The following is a 14,342-nucleotide window of genomic DNA, read 5'->3' as shown; positions in this document are numbered from 1 at the left end:
TCCTGACTGGGCGGAAGACATTTTAGTCACTTCTTTATTAACTTGTTCAACGAAGGTTTCGTCTTCTAACAGTTTCACATTAAATTTCCAAAGTTTCCAGTTGAACCGAGTCTTAACGGCTTTACTACCAAAGCCGTCACAAGGCTGTGATCGCTAAATGAAACGTGTTTAACTTGATACTTACTGCACACGGTCACAAATCCTATGCTTGCATACACTCTATCTAGCCTCGCATTGCTGCGGCGTTGGAAGTGCGTAAGGCATGGGTGCGAGCCTTGGGACAACATCCAACCAAGATCTTCCATTTCGTGTTCTTGAATTATTGCATCAAGGTACTGTGCACTCTGATCACGCACCGAAACGTTCGGAACTCGATCCTCTGGCAAGCACACGCAATTGAAGTCACCCATCAAAACAACACTTTTCTCGCAGCTCAAATACAGCTCGACTTTTTCAAAAAAACTCACACGCTCCTTTTGACTATTAGGAGCATAGACACAAATCACTCGCCAAGCATATCCAGAAAACTAAAATCAACAACCAGCAACCGTCCTCCTTCGGACGCAACAACAGTTTCATTTGCAATGCCCAGATTATTCTTCAGAAATAACGCACAACCTCCGGATCTGCCAACCGCGTGACATATATAGACACTGTATCGGGACCGAAATTTTTAAACCATGCGCTCTGTGTGTTCCTGGCTCTCAATCTTTGTTTCTTGCAATGCGACTATATCCAATTCATTTTCTAGGAAGAGGCGACTGACCTGGCATTGCCGTTACCTCGCCGCCAGTCCCGGCACGTTCAGCGTGGCTACGCGCAGTGGCACGTGAAACATTGTTCCTTCATCATTTTTAAAGGCACCCGCAGTTCGGGGAGTGCTCATCTCAGGACACCACGACGCTGCGGGGGGTTCCGTACGCTGGGGCACCGCAGCTAAGCTGTCCCTCGCACTTTCACAGTCCATGGCCAAAGTTTGACGGTCGCGCACAAAGTTCCCTTCCATGGTTTATGGTCGGCACCGTTGCATGTTGATCCGGACGCGGCAGTAGCGCGTTACTGCAGTTGCAGCGCTATTTAGGCGCCGCGTCCGTTGGTCTTCTGTCTGGTGTAATAATTGGCTTCGGCTTGAAGGACGCCCGTCGCGTCGGCTCCGCTTTGGGGGACGGCTCCTTAGAAGGGGCGCCGTCTGTTGATTGGTCACCTTGCACTGTTTCGAGATGAGCGCGCTTCGTGGATAAAACCGCAGCGTTTCCCATTGTGATGTCGTTATTGTCTTGCCCTATGTGCGCCTCCTCCACTGGGCTCGTAGAAGTTCTGACAGTAGGCTGCATCTCTTGGCTCGCCTTTTCCTCAGGGGCGTGTTGTAACTCCTGAGATGGCTTGACCAGGCTTGTCTCGCTGTGCTCAACGCTTGAAGGTTGAGCGCTCTTCTCGTCGGCTGCGGCTTTGCCTCCAGCTGGCCCTGACGCTTCCTCGGCCTCCACCTCATCCATGACGTGTTCAGCCACGTCAATATTCCTTGCAGGCCCTGTCATGGTCGCGTACGTGGGTACACATTGGCTTTCCTCATGACCAAACCGGCGACATCGCGAGAACCGAGGCACTCGACAGTCGCGACGAATGTGGCCCTTCCCTTGGCATCGGAGGCAGAGTGGGGGCCTCCCAGCGACCACCAAAAGCGCAGGTTCACCAGCAATACGAAGCAGGTATGTCCTCAACTGTGACGCTTGATTTCAACTTCAGGCTTAGCACTCGGGTTGTTGAACCTTTTTCTGTTACGCCGAACACACGCCAGCGCTCCTTCGAGAGCTCGGTCACTTCGCCATACGGCAGGAAGGCCACACGTACTTCTTCGTCAGTCACGTTGTGAAGAGCCCAGTGCGCTTTAACACGCACCTCTTGCTTGTTGGGGTCGATCACGAGACACCGGTGCTCCTTGACGCTAATGCTCCCGGCAGCGAGCATTTTCTTTACAGCTTCAGGGTTCTTAAACGTAACCGCCCACACATGATTCATTTGAAATGCTTCCAAGGCCACAACCTCGGGAAGCAGTTCCAAACGGGCAAGGGCGTCCCTGTAGTCCTCGACCCTATACGGCCGCGCTCGAACGTCACCGTGCAAAAATACGGTATTCAAAACTATACGACTTGTAGGGAGGTGGGGCAGCATAACTTCGTGACCTGCTTCGCTATCTTCAGCAGCAATCCTGTTTCCGCGGCTCGGCTGAGCCGCTAACACCGCTCCACCGGAGCTCATGATAAAACGTCCGCTCACTGCCGTGGCCGGAAATGGAATCCACACTACACCAGCGGCGCCCACGTTGTGTGACATGCCAGCCGTTGTCCTCAAGCATACTCTTTTTTTTTCTTTATTGCCTGTTTTGACAAAGATGACAACCAAACACACAAACAAACCGCTAAAACACGTGAACCGGCCTACGGTCAACATGGTTGTTTAAAACTTCTTGAGGGCTGCAAGTTCATCCAGCACGCCAAGCCATTCGGGTAGCTCCGATTGGGCTCGGTAACACTCCCGCACACGCACAACACTTTCAATGAAATTTTCTCTGACAGGTCGAAAGTTCACATCGGCATTTCTCACTGACATCCTGGTTTTCCATATGCTGTGGAGGCCCAGTAGCATGATGAGGTCATAAGGAACATCTCGGTCATCTTCTACCGCTAAGAACCGGATTCCATACGGCGTGATTGGCAGGTCTTTCTTTATTGTTCTTTGTAGAATGTCCCAATGGAATACCGGATCCCAACATTCTATAAACACATGCTCGACTGTCTCAGGCTTTTTGCAGAGCATACAGTTAACCGTCCATGGCACAAAAATGCCCTTTTGTTCTAGCCAGGTTTTAACTGGCAGAGTGTTTGTATGTAGTTTGAAAAAAAAACTTTTCACGTTAGGAGTTACTGGCATACATTTCACCCTTTTCAGAACATCTTGCCCTGGGCCTCCGCAACCAAGCTGTTGATACACTGGTGCAGGCAGCATGACATCCAACAAATCTTTACACAGTTTCTTTCTCGACACAGAACATAAATAATCTAAACAAAAGCGCGCTTTCAGCATGTTAAAAGCCGTGACAACTTCGCGCCAAAATCCTCTTACGGCTGTCGTTCTTTTATCAGAACAGGACACCAAAAACTCAGGCAAAGCATTGCGCAGGCGCACTCTCACAAAAGTACACAAGAATGGATCATTCTGGTCTCGCAGAAAAATAAAACGCGACACAATCTGTCTGATAAACAAATGCACAAGCCCCACGCCCCCTTTTCGAACCGAAAGAAACAGATTTGTGCGACTCGTACGTTCCCATGTGCTTCCCCACACGAAAACAGCAAAGATTCGATGTATTTTTTGTATGGTTACACGCGACATGAACAATACCTGCAAGACATACCACACTTTTGCAACCAAGAAAAGGATGCAAACAGTTGCTCGTGTGAACATAGATAGGTTCCGGCCGTTCCATGCTCGCCTTTTCCTTCTGAGATTCTCTATTTCCCTATTCCAGTATTCCTCAGTGTCATTGTATTGGTCAAGTGGTACACCCAAGTACTTTGAGGGCAGCGGTGTCCATCGCACATTGGCAAACACTTCAGCCTTTTGATCCCAATCCCCGTGCCAGAATCCAGATGATTTCTCCCAGTTGACACGGCACCCCGTTTTAGCGCAGAAATCAGCCGCCACTCTAACAGGTTCTTGAACGCTTTCTTTGTCTCTACACAAAATAGCGACATCATCTGCGTACGCAAGCATTTTTACCTCCGTTGCTTCCAGCGCGAAACCGCGTATCCTTTCGTTCTGTATCATGCTCAACCATAACGGCTCTAGGTATAAAGCAAAAAGCAACGGGGATAATGGACAGCCCTGCCTCACAGACGATTTCACTGGCACTCTTTCGGTGAGATTCCTATTGCCGCTGCTCTGAGCGAAGGCTGTCATAAAATTTTTACAAAGCAAGCGCTATACTTTCTAACAAAATGCACACAACTAAAACATTTTAAAACGGAATCACTGCAATTGTTTTTGAACGCTTTTGAAACACAAAATATGTCCTAATTATTTTCCTCTTCTAGTCGTGTTTGTCCACTCATTTCATTTTGGCGCTTTAGTTCCACCACTAATTTGATGTCGCTAGCACTTGGTTCTGGACCGCATTCAAACACGGCTTCGCGACCTATTTCAATTGACCTTGTACCAGTCGTTGTCCTCAAGTATACTCGCAGTGTGCCGCCTGCAGTTAAATGGCCAAAAGACACCGGTGACACAAGTATATTCCTAGACGGTGAAAAAAATAATAAAATACGCCTCTTTTATACGCGCCGCCCGGGAATCGAACCCGGGTCGCAAGAATGGGAATCTTGCATGATACCACTACACCAGCGGCGCCCACGTTGCGTGACATACCAGCCGTTGTCCTCAAGCATACTCTTTTTTTTTCTTTATTGCCGTCTGTGACATGAAAACAAAAATGTACAAATGATAAAAACATCAGCCTAATTCGGCTGACGTATCAGGGCTTAAAATCTTCTCAATGCGACCAGTTCATCAAATACAGTAGTCCATTCAGGTGGGTCAGCTTGTGCTCGGTACATTTCTCTCAAGCTCGCAACACTTTCAATAAAGTTTTCGCGCACCGAGCGAACGTTAACATCCGCGTGTCGCACTTGCATCCGTGTCCTCCAGAGGCTGTGGAGGCCCAGAAGCATGATTAAATCATACGGTACTCCTGCTTCATTCTGAATTGGCAGGAATCTGATGCCGTAGGGGTCCAGGGGAAAATCTTTTTTGACTGTTCGTTGTAGCACATCCCAATAGAAAATGGGGTCCCAACAGTCCAGAAATACATGTTCTACTGTCTCAGGTTTTTTGCATAAGAGACAGTTTGTGGTCCATGGGACAAAAATCCCCTTTTCGTGCAGCCACGTTTTAACAGGAAGTGTATTCGAGTGCAATTTAAAGAAAAAAGATTTCGTAGATGGGTTCACAGGCATATTTTTAACTCTCTTTAATACATCGTGCCCTGGGCCTCCACGATAAGGTAACCGATAGACTGGGGTCGGTAACATGGTGTCCACCAGATCCTTATACAGCTTTTGCTTTGACACTTTAGATAAGTACTCAAGGGAAAATCGCACATGGAGCAGCCTAAAATAGAGTACAACTTCTCGCATGTACCCATTGACAGTGCCACACATATTCGCACAAGATGAGACGACAAATTCAGGAAGAAGTCTCTGCAACCGCACTTGGATAACAGTCATAAGAAAATTATCCCTTTGATTTCGGAGAAAGAAAAAAACGCGAAACAACTTGACGCAGAAATAAATGCACAAGGCCGAGGCCTCCTTTTTTCACTGAAAGAAACAAATTGGTACGGCTGGTTCTCTCCCAGTTTGACGTCCTCAAGCATACTCGCAGTGTGCCGCCTGCAGTTAAATGGCCAAAAGACACCGGTGACACAAGTATATTCCTAGACGGTGAAAAAAATAATAAAATACGCCTCTTTTATATGCGCCGCCCGGGAATCGAACCCGGGTCGCAAGAATGGGAATCTTGCATGATACCACTACACCAGCGGCGCCCAAGTTGTGTGACATACCAGCCGTTGTCCTCAAGCATACTCGCAGTGTGCCGCCTGCAGTTAAATGGCCAAAAGACACCGGTGACACAAGTATATTCCTAGACGGTGAAAAAAAAATAAAATACGCCTCTTTTATATGCGCCGCCCGGGAATCGAACCCGGGTCGCAAGAATGGGAATCTTGCATGATACCACTACACCAGCGGCGCCCAAGTTGTGTGACATACCAGCCGTTGTCCTCAAGCATACTCGCAGTGTGCCGCCTGCAGTTAAATGGCCAAAAGACACCGGTGACACAAGTATATTCCTAGACGGTGAAAAAAAAATAAAATACGCCTCTTTTATATGCGCCGCCCGGGAATCGAACCCGGGTCGCAAGAATGGGAATCTTGCATGATACCACTACACCAGCGGCGCCCAAGTTGTGTGACATACCAGCCGTTGTCCTCAAGCATACTCGCAGTGTGCCGCCTGCAGTTAAATGGCCAAAAGACACCGGTGACACAAGTATATTCCTAGTCGCTGAAAAAAAAATAAAATACGCCTCTTTTATATGCGCCGCCCGGGAATCGAACCCGGGTCGCAAGAATGGGAATCTTGCATGATACCACTACACCAGCGGCGCCCAAGTTGTGTGACATACCAGCCGTTGTCCTCAAGCATACTCGCAGTGTGCCGCCTGCAGTTAAATGGCCAAAAGACACCGGTGACACAAGTATATTCCTAGACGGTGAAAAAAAAATAAAATACGCCTCTTTTATATGCGCCGCCCGGGAATCGAACCCGGGTCGCAAGAATGGGAATCTTGCATGATACCACTACACCAGCGGCGCCCAAGTTGTGTGACATACCAGCCGTTGTCCTCAAGCATACTCGCAGTGTGCCGCCTGCAGTTAAATGGCCAAAAGACACCGGTGACACAAGTATATTCCTAGACGGTGAAAAAAAAATAAAATACGCCTCTTTTATATGCGCCGCCCGGGAATCGAACCCGAGTCGCAAGAATGGGAATCTTGCATGATACCACTACACCAGCGGCGCCGAAGTTGTGTGACATACCAGCCGTTGTCCTCAAGCATACTCGCAGTGTGCCGCCTGCAGTTAAATGGCCAAAAGACACCGGTGACACAAGTATATTCCTAGACGGTGAAAAAAAAATAAAATACGCCTCTTTTATATGCGCCGCCCGGGAATCGAACCCGGGTCGCAAGAATGGGAATCTTGCATGATACCACTACACCAGCGGCGCCCAAGTTGTGTGACATACCAGCCGTTGTCCTCAAGCATACTCGCAGTGTGCCGCCTGCAGTTAAATGGCCAAAAGACACCGGTGACACAAGTATATTCCTAGACGCTGAAAAAAAAATAAAATACGCCTCTTTTATATGCGCCGCCCGGGAATCGAACCCGGGTCGCAAGAATGGGAATCTTGCATGATACCACTACACCAGCGGCACTTTCTTTCCTTTATTGCCGACTTTGATATCCAAAACAGACACAATGAACGATAAAAAAAAACGTGCCAGCACTCCTTTGCCTGACACGGCATGTTAAAATTTCTTCAGTCTTACCAAACCGTCAAGCATATCAATCCATTTTGGCTGTTCAGGTAGTGCCTTATACACCTCCCTGAACCGCTAACATGTTGAATGAAATGTTCTCGTACAGGTTTCACTTGTACATCTGCATTATTAAACTGCATTCTGGTTCTCCACAAGCTGTGAAGGCCCAGGAACATAATTGCGTCAAATGGAAATTCGTCTGCTTTGTGAAAAGGTAAGAATGTTATGCCATATGCATCTTGTGGTAGTTCTTTTTTCAACGTTCTCTGAAGAACATCCCAGAAAAAAATGGGGTCCCAACAGTCCAAAAACGCATGTTCAATGGTTTCAGGTTTGTGGCACAGAAAACAGTTCTTTGACGAAGGGACGAAAAGACCTTTACCGTGCATCCATGTTTTCACTGATAAGGTATTAGTGTGCAGTTTAAAGAAAAAGGATTTGATGGATGGTAATATCGCCATCTTCTTAACTCTATTAAGTACATCGACTCCTGGGGCTGCACAGTGTGGTAAACGGTATATCGGTTGAGGAAGCATTGTGTCCACTAAGGCCACGTACAATTTTTTTTCTTGACATTACACAAATACTCCTTGGAAAACCGAACATGCAGCATTCTGTACGCGAGCACAACTTCTTGAAGGTACCCTCTTATCGCACTATTTATATTTAGAGAACGTACAAGGAACTCAGGAAGAAGTAGACAAAGTCGAAGTTGCATTACAGTCCGGAGGAACACATTATTGTGATCCCGAAGATGTATGAAACGCGAGACAACTTGTTTGAAAAATAAGTGCGCCAGGCGGAGCCCACCTTTCTTCACAGAAAGAAACAAGTTTGTTCGTTTCGTCCTTCCCCAGGTCGAAGCCCAAATAAAAACGGCAAAAACACGATGAAGTTTTTGAACGCTTGCCCGGGAAGCGCTGAGCACATTCATCACGTACCAAACTTTAGCAGTAAGGAACAGGTTACATATAGTCGCCCGCGAAAACATGGACAATTGTCTTCCTTGCCATCCATCACTGCTCTGCTTGGCCCGCGATGCTTGGTCACGCCAGTACAGATCTGGGTCCCGGTAAGATTCAGGGGTACTCCTAAATACAACGCTGGAGTGGTGGACCAGCGCATCCGACAATAGTTTTAAGGCCTAACATCCCAGGTACCGTGCCTGGACCCGTTGCTTTTTTTCCTAGTTGATCTGGGCCCCTGTACAGCTATACAATTTATGTACTACTTTCGTGGCCTCACAAATACTTTCTCTATTTACACAAAAGAGAGCGATGTCATCGGCATAAGCTAAGATTTGTACGTGTGCCGATTGTAGCCTGAAACCCGTTATGCGTTCATTATTCTGGATGGCCAAGTAAAGCGGCTCAACGTAGGTCGTGAACAGCAATGGTGACAGGGGACAACCCTGCCTTACAGAAGATTGCACTTGCAGGCTTTCACTGAGTTCGCCGTTTACAACAAGCCGAGTCGTACAGTTGGCGTATGCTATTCTGACACCGTCTATTATTATTTGACCAACATTTGCATGTTCTAATACGGCAAACAGGACATCATGAGATATGCGGTCAAAGGCTTTTGCCATATGTAGTTGTATATTCGCAACTCGGTCATCAAAAGAATCGCAGCATTCTAGCATGGTCCGCGCCACGTGTATGTTAGTAGCAATACTTCGACCTTTTATGCCACATGTTTGGTGCGTGCCTACAAGCGATGTTATCACACCTTGCAATCTCTTCACCAGCACCTTCATACAAATTTTGTAGTCGACGTTGGTTGTCGACGTTGTTGCGCAGGTTTTGTTCACAAACACGCCACGCGGTTTGTGAACTGCACCATCGGTGTGGTGTATCCTATCCCACTGACCTGTGGTAAGTGTTATATTGGACAAACAGGCCAGTGGCTGAATGAAAGGCTACGAAAACACCGGACTACAGTCGCAGCTCTGATGGCGGGGGGCCATTTGGCCGCACATTGCCGCAAATTCAAAGTAAAAACAACAGTCGGTAATGAATAAAAATGCGATCCACTCTTTAGCCGCACGAGAGTGCTGAGGCGGCTTCATAGGCAGGGTGATAGGGAGATATTTGAAGCATTTTGCATTGATAAGGCAGGGGACAAGTGCGTGTGCACACCCTCAGTAGCCCTCACGAAAGAAGAGATAATCTATCTGTCAAAAAACTTGCGTGTCAATTTGGTTTAAATGTTTACTCTTTGTTATGACAACCCGCTTCGTGATAAAGAGAAGGGGGCGGGGGTACAGTCTCCTGAGCATGCGCCAAATACAAGTGTAAAAATCCGTTGTGTGCATTAAAACGTCAGTTGAAGTCTAGCGTGCTGTCCCGTCGGTTCCTTTTGTCGCTGTCCTCGTGCTTTACAGTTGCAATGTCGCAGTCACTAACGAATACACACAAACTAGCCCAACTGTCTTCCATGATCGTCTGTTCAAGCCGTGTTTTGACTTCATCGTCCAGTTTCGGCATAAGTGGCAAGATTTCTCTATGGAACCGCCTTTCGGCTTTTCGCGAATGACCCAGCATATCTTTGAAGTGATCACAGAATGCGCCTTTGATTACATCCCTGACCGCCGATACACCTGCCCCAGTATTTATTTGTTGTATTTGCTTTTGGCACGAGTGTCGTTTTTCAGCGGCTACCGCGCGTTTTGTTGGTGTTTCCCCTGCCCACAGCTGCTCAGTTCGCGCCCGAATAACTGCCGCAGTATACTTATCGGCCTCCATTTTTTCCAGCTGGGCTTTGACATCCCTGATTTCGTTAAAGCATGTGCCTGGTTTGGCGCTTTCTATACACGTGAGGTATTGAAGCTGCTCATGAAGCTGTGCTTCCTTTTGTTTCTCGGCATGTTTCAACTGCGTACTTTTTTCGATTGCTCTTATTTTTACCTTGTGCTTAAGCTCCTCCCATTCCGCAGCGAAGCTTGATGGTTGCGCTGTAGTTAGCTTCTCTAGTTCTTGCTCAACTTCCTTATCGAAGCATTCGTATTCCAACCACTTATTATTTAGTTTCCATAAATACCAATTAAATCGCTTCTTGCTTTGTTGCCTACCAAAGATTGTAATCACCAGGCCGTGGTCACTGAAAGCCACAGGTTTAACTTCATACAAGGTGCACAGTGACACAAATTCTGTCGACACATACACTCTGTCCAGTCGAGCATGGCCGTTGTCCTGAAAATGGGTATACCGTGTACAACTGCTATTTGTAAAAATACTTCAGATATCTTCTAAATCGTGGCCATGAACCAATTCGTTCAAGCCATCAGCACTCTTGTCTCTCACAAAAGACCTTTTTGCGCAATCGGCAGCCTGACAGACGCAATTGAAATCGCCCAGTAGGATTATCACCTTGTCACAGTTTAGGTAAGTCTCAAAACGGTCGAAAAACACTTTTCGTTCGGTCTCTGCATTTGGTGCATACACACAAATAACTCGGAACTAAAGGCCGCAGTGCAAAAAATCAGCCACCAGAAGACGGCCGCTATGACACCAGAAAAGTGACTGCACCGTAACACCGAGGTTATTGCGAATAACAAGTACGCAGCCACCCGAGGCACCTACAGAATGGCACACACATACATCAAAGTGCGCACGAAAAACGGACACCATACGTTCTGTAGCTTCCTGGCTTTCAATTTTCGTTTCTTGTAATGCAACTACGTGCAGATCGTTTTCTAAAAGAAGGCGACTGAGCTGGCATTGTCGCCTTCTCGCTTCAAGGCCTCGCACGTTTAAGGTGGCTACACGTAGTGCTTCACTTAGGATGGTAGCCATATCGAACGCCTTATTTTATGGTGTCTGCCATCGCACGAAACCTCATGAATTCCCCAGACCCCAAAACGGACTCTACACCTGTAACTACGGAGGCGGTTTCCCCGCCTGCCGTGTTTCGGCCGAAGTGTTCGGCCGCGGCTTCAAGGTCGGTCGCCTCACACCTGCCGCTTTGGGAGCCGGCTCATCTCCGCCATTGCCATCCTGTTGAAGCTCCTCGTTGTCACCGTCGTCGTGCGGGCGCTTTCCCGCCGCTCCGGAATACATGTCCATGCTCTCCGGGTCAGGAGGAATGCAAGGAGCCCCAGTAGCGACTAGGGATTTCACCTCGTCGTCCAACCTTGGCACGTCGTCTTGGCAAGGCGCAGGTTCACGTATTGTGACGCCCGCCTCAGCAACGCTTTTCTCCTGTTGCGGTGTCTTCTTTGCCTCGCCCGTCGCTGTCTCAGTCGTAGCGGCAGCTGTCTGTTCCATATACGCCTCGTCCATGAACAATGCTGAGGCTTCAGGGGAGCTCGCGGCCCCGGTGACTTTTGCATAGGTCTGCTCGCACTGGCTGTCGTCGTGCCCGAACCGTCGACAGGCACCGCAACGCGGTATGCGGCAGTCCCAGCGAATGTGGGCCGTGCCACGGCAGCGAAGGCAGAGCGGAGCCCTCGCTGGCACGACCACGAGAGCCAGCTCACCGGCGACGCTCACCTGATGCGGAATGTTGTCGAGCTTCACTCCAGGTTTCAATTTCAGGGTGACCAGCCTTCTGGTAGACCCTTTTTCCGCCATACCCTGCACGTGCCACCACTCACGCGCAACGTCAGTCACCTTGCCAAAGGCCGCGAAGGCGAGCTTCACGTCATTGTCTGGAACACTGTGCAGAAGCCAGTGCACTTTCATGCGCACGTCTTGGTTAGCTGGGTCAATGACGAGACACCGGCAATTTTTCACCATCACCTCACCAGCACTCACAATTTTTTTCACGCCTTCTTCATCCTTGAAGGCAGCCGCCCACACGTGGCTCATCCTGTAGGGTCCAATGGCGATGACATCCGGTAGGAGCGATAATTCAGCAAGAAATTCGCGGAAATCTTCCACCCGATATGGGCGGGCGCTGATGTCACAGTGCAAAAAAACTGTGTTTGCAACAAAACGCCCTGTAGGCAAACTTGGTAAAACTACCTGGTATTCGGAACCTGTTGAAGAAAAATCACCAAAAAACCTGTTACCGCGGCCCTGCTGGGGCGCTGACACCGCTCCCACAGAGCTCATGATAACGCGTCCTTCGCTAGCGCGGCCGGAAGCAGAATCCCACGCTGCGTGATATACCAGCCGTTGTCCTCAAGCATACTCGCAGTGTGCCGCCTGCAGTTAAATGGCCCAAAGACACCGGTGACACAAGTATATTCTTAGACGCTGAAAAAAAAAATACGCCTCTTTTATATGCGCCGCCCGGGAATCGAACCCGGGTCGCAAGAATGGGAATCTTGCATGATACCACTACACCAGCGGCGCCCACGTTGCGTGATATACCAGCCGTTGTCCTCAAGCATACTCGCAGTGTGCCGCTTGCAGTTAAATGGCCAAAAGACACCGGTGACACAAGTATATTCTTAGACGCTGAAAAAAAAAATACGCCTCTTTTATATGCGCCGCCCGGGAATCGAACCCGGGTCGCAAGAATGGGAATCTTGCATGATACCACTACACCAGCGGCGCCCAAGTTGTGTGACATACCAGCCGTTGTCCTCAAGCATACTCGCAGTGTGCCGCCTGCAGTTAAATGGCCAAAAGACACCGGTGACACAAGTATATTCCTAGACGGTGAAAAAAAAATAAAATACGCCTCTTTTATATGCGCCGCCCGGGAATCGAACCCGGGTCGCAAGAATGGGAATCTTGCATGATACCACTACACCAGCGGCGCCCAAGTTGTGTGACATACCAGCCGTTGTCCTCAAGCATACTCGCAGTGTGCCGCCTGCAGTTAAATGGCCAAAAGACACCGGTGACACAAGTATATTCCTAGACGGTGAAAAAAAAATAAAATACGCCTCTTTTATATGCGCCGCCCGGGAATCGAACCCGGGTCGCAAGAATGGGAATCTTGCATGATACCACTACACCAGCGGCGCCCAAGTTGTGTGACATACCAGCCGTTGTCCTCAAGCATACTCGCAGTGTGCCGCCTGCAGTTAAATGGCCAAAAGACACCGGTGACACAAGTATATTCCTAGTCGCTGAAAAAAAAATAAAATACGCCTCTTTTATATGCGCCGCCCGGGAATCGAACCCGGGTCGCAAGAATGGGAATCTTGCATGATACCACTACACCAGCGGCGCCCAAGTTGTGTGACATACCAGCCGTTGTCCTCAAGCATACTCGCAGTGTGCCGCCTGCAGTTAAATGGCCAAAAGACACCGGTGACACAAGTATATTCCTAGACGGTGAAAAAAAAATAAAATACGCCTCTTTTATATGCGCCGCCCGGGAATCGAACCCGGGTCGCAAGAATGGGAATCTTGCATGATACCACTACACCAGCGGCGCCCAAGTTGTGTGACATACCAGCCGTTGTCCTCAAGCATACTCGCAGTGTGCCGCCTGCAGTTAAATGGCCAAAAGACACCGGTGACACAAGTATATTCCTAGACGGTGAAAAAAAAATAAAATACGCCTCTTTTATATGCGCCGCCCGGGAATCGAACCCGAGTCGCAAGAATGGGAATCTTGCATGATACCACTACACCAGCGGCGCCGAAGTTGTGTGACATACCAGCCGTTGTCCTCAAGCATACTCGCAGTGTGCCGCCTGCAGTTAAATGGCCAAAAGACACCGGTGACACAAGTATATTCCTAGACGGTGAAAAAAAAATAAAATACGCCTCTTTTATATGCGCCGCCCGGGAATCGAACCCGGGTCGCAAGAATGGGAATCTTGCATGATACCACTACACCAGCGGCGCCCAAGTTGTGTGACATACCAGCCGTTGTCCTCAAGCATACTCGCAGTGTGCCGCCTGCAGTTAAATGGCCAAAAGACACCGGTGACACAAGTATATTCCTAGACGCTGAAAAAAAAATAAAATACGCCTCTTTTATATGCGCCGCCCGGGAATCGAACCCGGGTCGCAAGAATGGGAATCTTGCATGATACCACTACACCAGCGGCACTTTCTTTCCTTTATTGCCGACTTTGATATCCAAAACAGACACAATGAACGATAAAAAAAAACGTGCCAGCACTCCTTTGCCTGACACGGCATGTTAAAATTTCTTCAGTCTTACCAAACCGTCAAGCATATCAATCCATTTTGGCTGTTCAGGTAGTGCCTTATACACCTCCCTGAACCGCTAACATGTTGAATGAAATGTTCTCGTACAGGTTTCACTTGT

The 14,342-nt window shown here is 48.5% G+C and overlaps 18 non-coding genes and 1 pseudogene across 18 annotated transcripts; all 19 read right to left on the bottom strand.

Annotated features, from left to right (window-relative positions):
* Positions 1-1,073: 1,073 nt before the first annotated feature.
* On the bottom strand, positions 1,074-2,259 carry LOC149338600 (uncharacterized; annotated as a pseudogene).
* A 2,077-nt stretch (positions 2,260-4,336) lies between these two features.
* On the bottom strand, positions 4,337-4,407 carry TRNAG-CCC (transfer RNA glycine (anticodon CCC)). The gene has a single exon. It is a non-coding gene; the product is annotated as a tRNA-Gly (tRNA).
* A 1,124-nt stretch (positions 4,408-5,531) lies between these two features.
* TRNAG-CCC (transfer RNA glycine (anticodon CCC)) lies at positions 5,532-5,602 on the bottom strand. The gene has a single exon. It is a non-coding gene; the product is annotated as a tRNA-Gly (tRNA).
* A 137-nt stretch (positions 5,603-5,739) lies between these two features.
* TRNAG-CCC (transfer RNA glycine (anticodon CCC)) lies at positions 5,740-5,810 on the bottom strand. The gene has a single exon. It is a non-coding gene; the product is annotated as a tRNA-Gly (tRNA).
* Positions 5,811-5,947: 137 nt separating this feature from the next.
* Positions 5,948-6,018, bottom strand: TRNAG-CCC (transfer RNA glycine (anticodon CCC)). The gene has a single exon. It is a non-coding gene; the product is annotated as a tRNA-Gly (tRNA).
* A 137-nt stretch (positions 6,019-6,155) lies between these two features.
* Positions 6,156-6,226, bottom strand: TRNAG-CCC (transfer RNA glycine (anticodon CCC)). The gene has a single exon. It is a non-coding gene; the product is annotated as a tRNA-Gly (tRNA).
* A 137-nt stretch (positions 6,227-6,363) lies between these two features.
* Positions 6,364-6,434, bottom strand: TRNAG-CCC (transfer RNA glycine (anticodon CCC)). The gene has a single exon. It is a non-coding gene; the product is annotated as a tRNA-Gly (tRNA).
* Positions 6,435-6,571: 137 nt separating this feature from the next.
* Positions 6,572-6,642, bottom strand: TRNAG-CCC (transfer RNA glycine (anticodon CCC)). Its single transcript has one exon. It is a non-coding gene; the product is annotated as a tRNA-Gly (tRNA).
* Positions 6,643-6,779: 137 nt separating this feature from the next.
* TRNAG-CCC (transfer RNA glycine (anticodon CCC)) lies at positions 6,780-6,850 on the bottom strand. Its single transcript has one exon. It is a non-coding gene; the product is annotated as a tRNA-Gly (tRNA).
* Positions 6,851-6,987: 137 nt separating this feature from the next.
* TRNAG-CCC (transfer RNA glycine (anticodon CCC)) lies at positions 6,988-7,058 on the bottom strand. Its single transcript has one exon. It is a non-coding gene; the product is annotated as a tRNA-Gly (tRNA).
* A 5,331-nt stretch (positions 7,059-12,389) lies between these two features.
* TRNAG-CCC (transfer RNA glycine (anticodon CCC)) lies at positions 12,390-12,460 on the bottom strand. The gene has a single exon. It is a non-coding gene; the product is annotated as a tRNA-Gly (tRNA).
* Positions 12,461-12,593: 133 nt separating this feature from the next.
* TRNAG-CCC (transfer RNA glycine (anticodon CCC)) lies at positions 12,594-12,664 on the bottom strand. The gene has a single exon. It is a non-coding gene; the product is annotated as a tRNA-Gly (tRNA).
* A 137-nt stretch (positions 12,665-12,801) lies between these two features.
* Positions 12,802-12,872, bottom strand: TRNAG-CCC (transfer RNA glycine (anticodon CCC)). Its single transcript has one exon. It is a non-coding gene; the product is annotated as a tRNA-Gly (tRNA).
* Positions 12,873-13,009: 137 nt separating this feature from the next.
* On the bottom strand, positions 13,010-13,080 carry TRNAG-CCC (transfer RNA glycine (anticodon CCC)). The gene has a single exon. It is a non-coding gene; the product is annotated as a tRNA-Gly (tRNA).
* Positions 13,081-13,217: 137 nt separating this feature from the next.
* TRNAG-CCC (transfer RNA glycine (anticodon CCC)) lies at positions 13,218-13,288 on the bottom strand. The gene has a single exon. It is a non-coding gene; the product is annotated as a tRNA-Gly (tRNA).
* A 137-nt stretch (positions 13,289-13,425) lies between these two features.
* On the bottom strand, positions 13,426-13,496 carry TRNAG-CCC (transfer RNA glycine (anticodon CCC)). The gene has a single exon. It is a non-coding gene; the product is annotated as a tRNA-Gly (tRNA).
* A 137-nt stretch (positions 13,497-13,633) lies between these two features.
* TRNAG-CCC (transfer RNA glycine (anticodon CCC)) lies at positions 13,634-13,704 on the bottom strand. Its single transcript has one exon. It is a non-coding gene; the product is annotated as a tRNA-Gly (tRNA).
* A 137-nt stretch (positions 13,705-13,841) lies between these two features.
* TRNAG-CCC (transfer RNA glycine (anticodon CCC)) lies at positions 13,842-13,912 on the bottom strand. The gene has a single exon. It is a non-coding gene; the product is annotated as a tRNA-Gly (tRNA).
* Positions 13,913-14,049: 137 nt separating this feature from the next.
* TRNAG-CCC (transfer RNA glycine (anticodon CCC)) lies at positions 14,050-14,120 on the bottom strand. Its single transcript has one exon. It is a non-coding gene; the product is annotated as a tRNA-Gly (tRNA).
* Between the last annotated feature and the right edge of the window lie 222 nt (positions 14,121-14,342).

Source organism: Amblyomma mixtum, chromosome 6, assembly GCF_055824585.1.
Source record: "Amblyomma mixtum isolate Tamu chromosome 6, ASM5582458v1, whole genome shotgun sequence".
Taxonomy (NCBI): Eukaryota; Metazoa; Arthropoda; class Arachnida; order Ixodida; family Ixodidae; genus Amblyomma; species Amblyomma mixtum.
The sequence above is the reverse complement of the archived record's forward strand: the minus strand, read 5'-3'. Positions and strand labels throughout refer to the sequence as shown.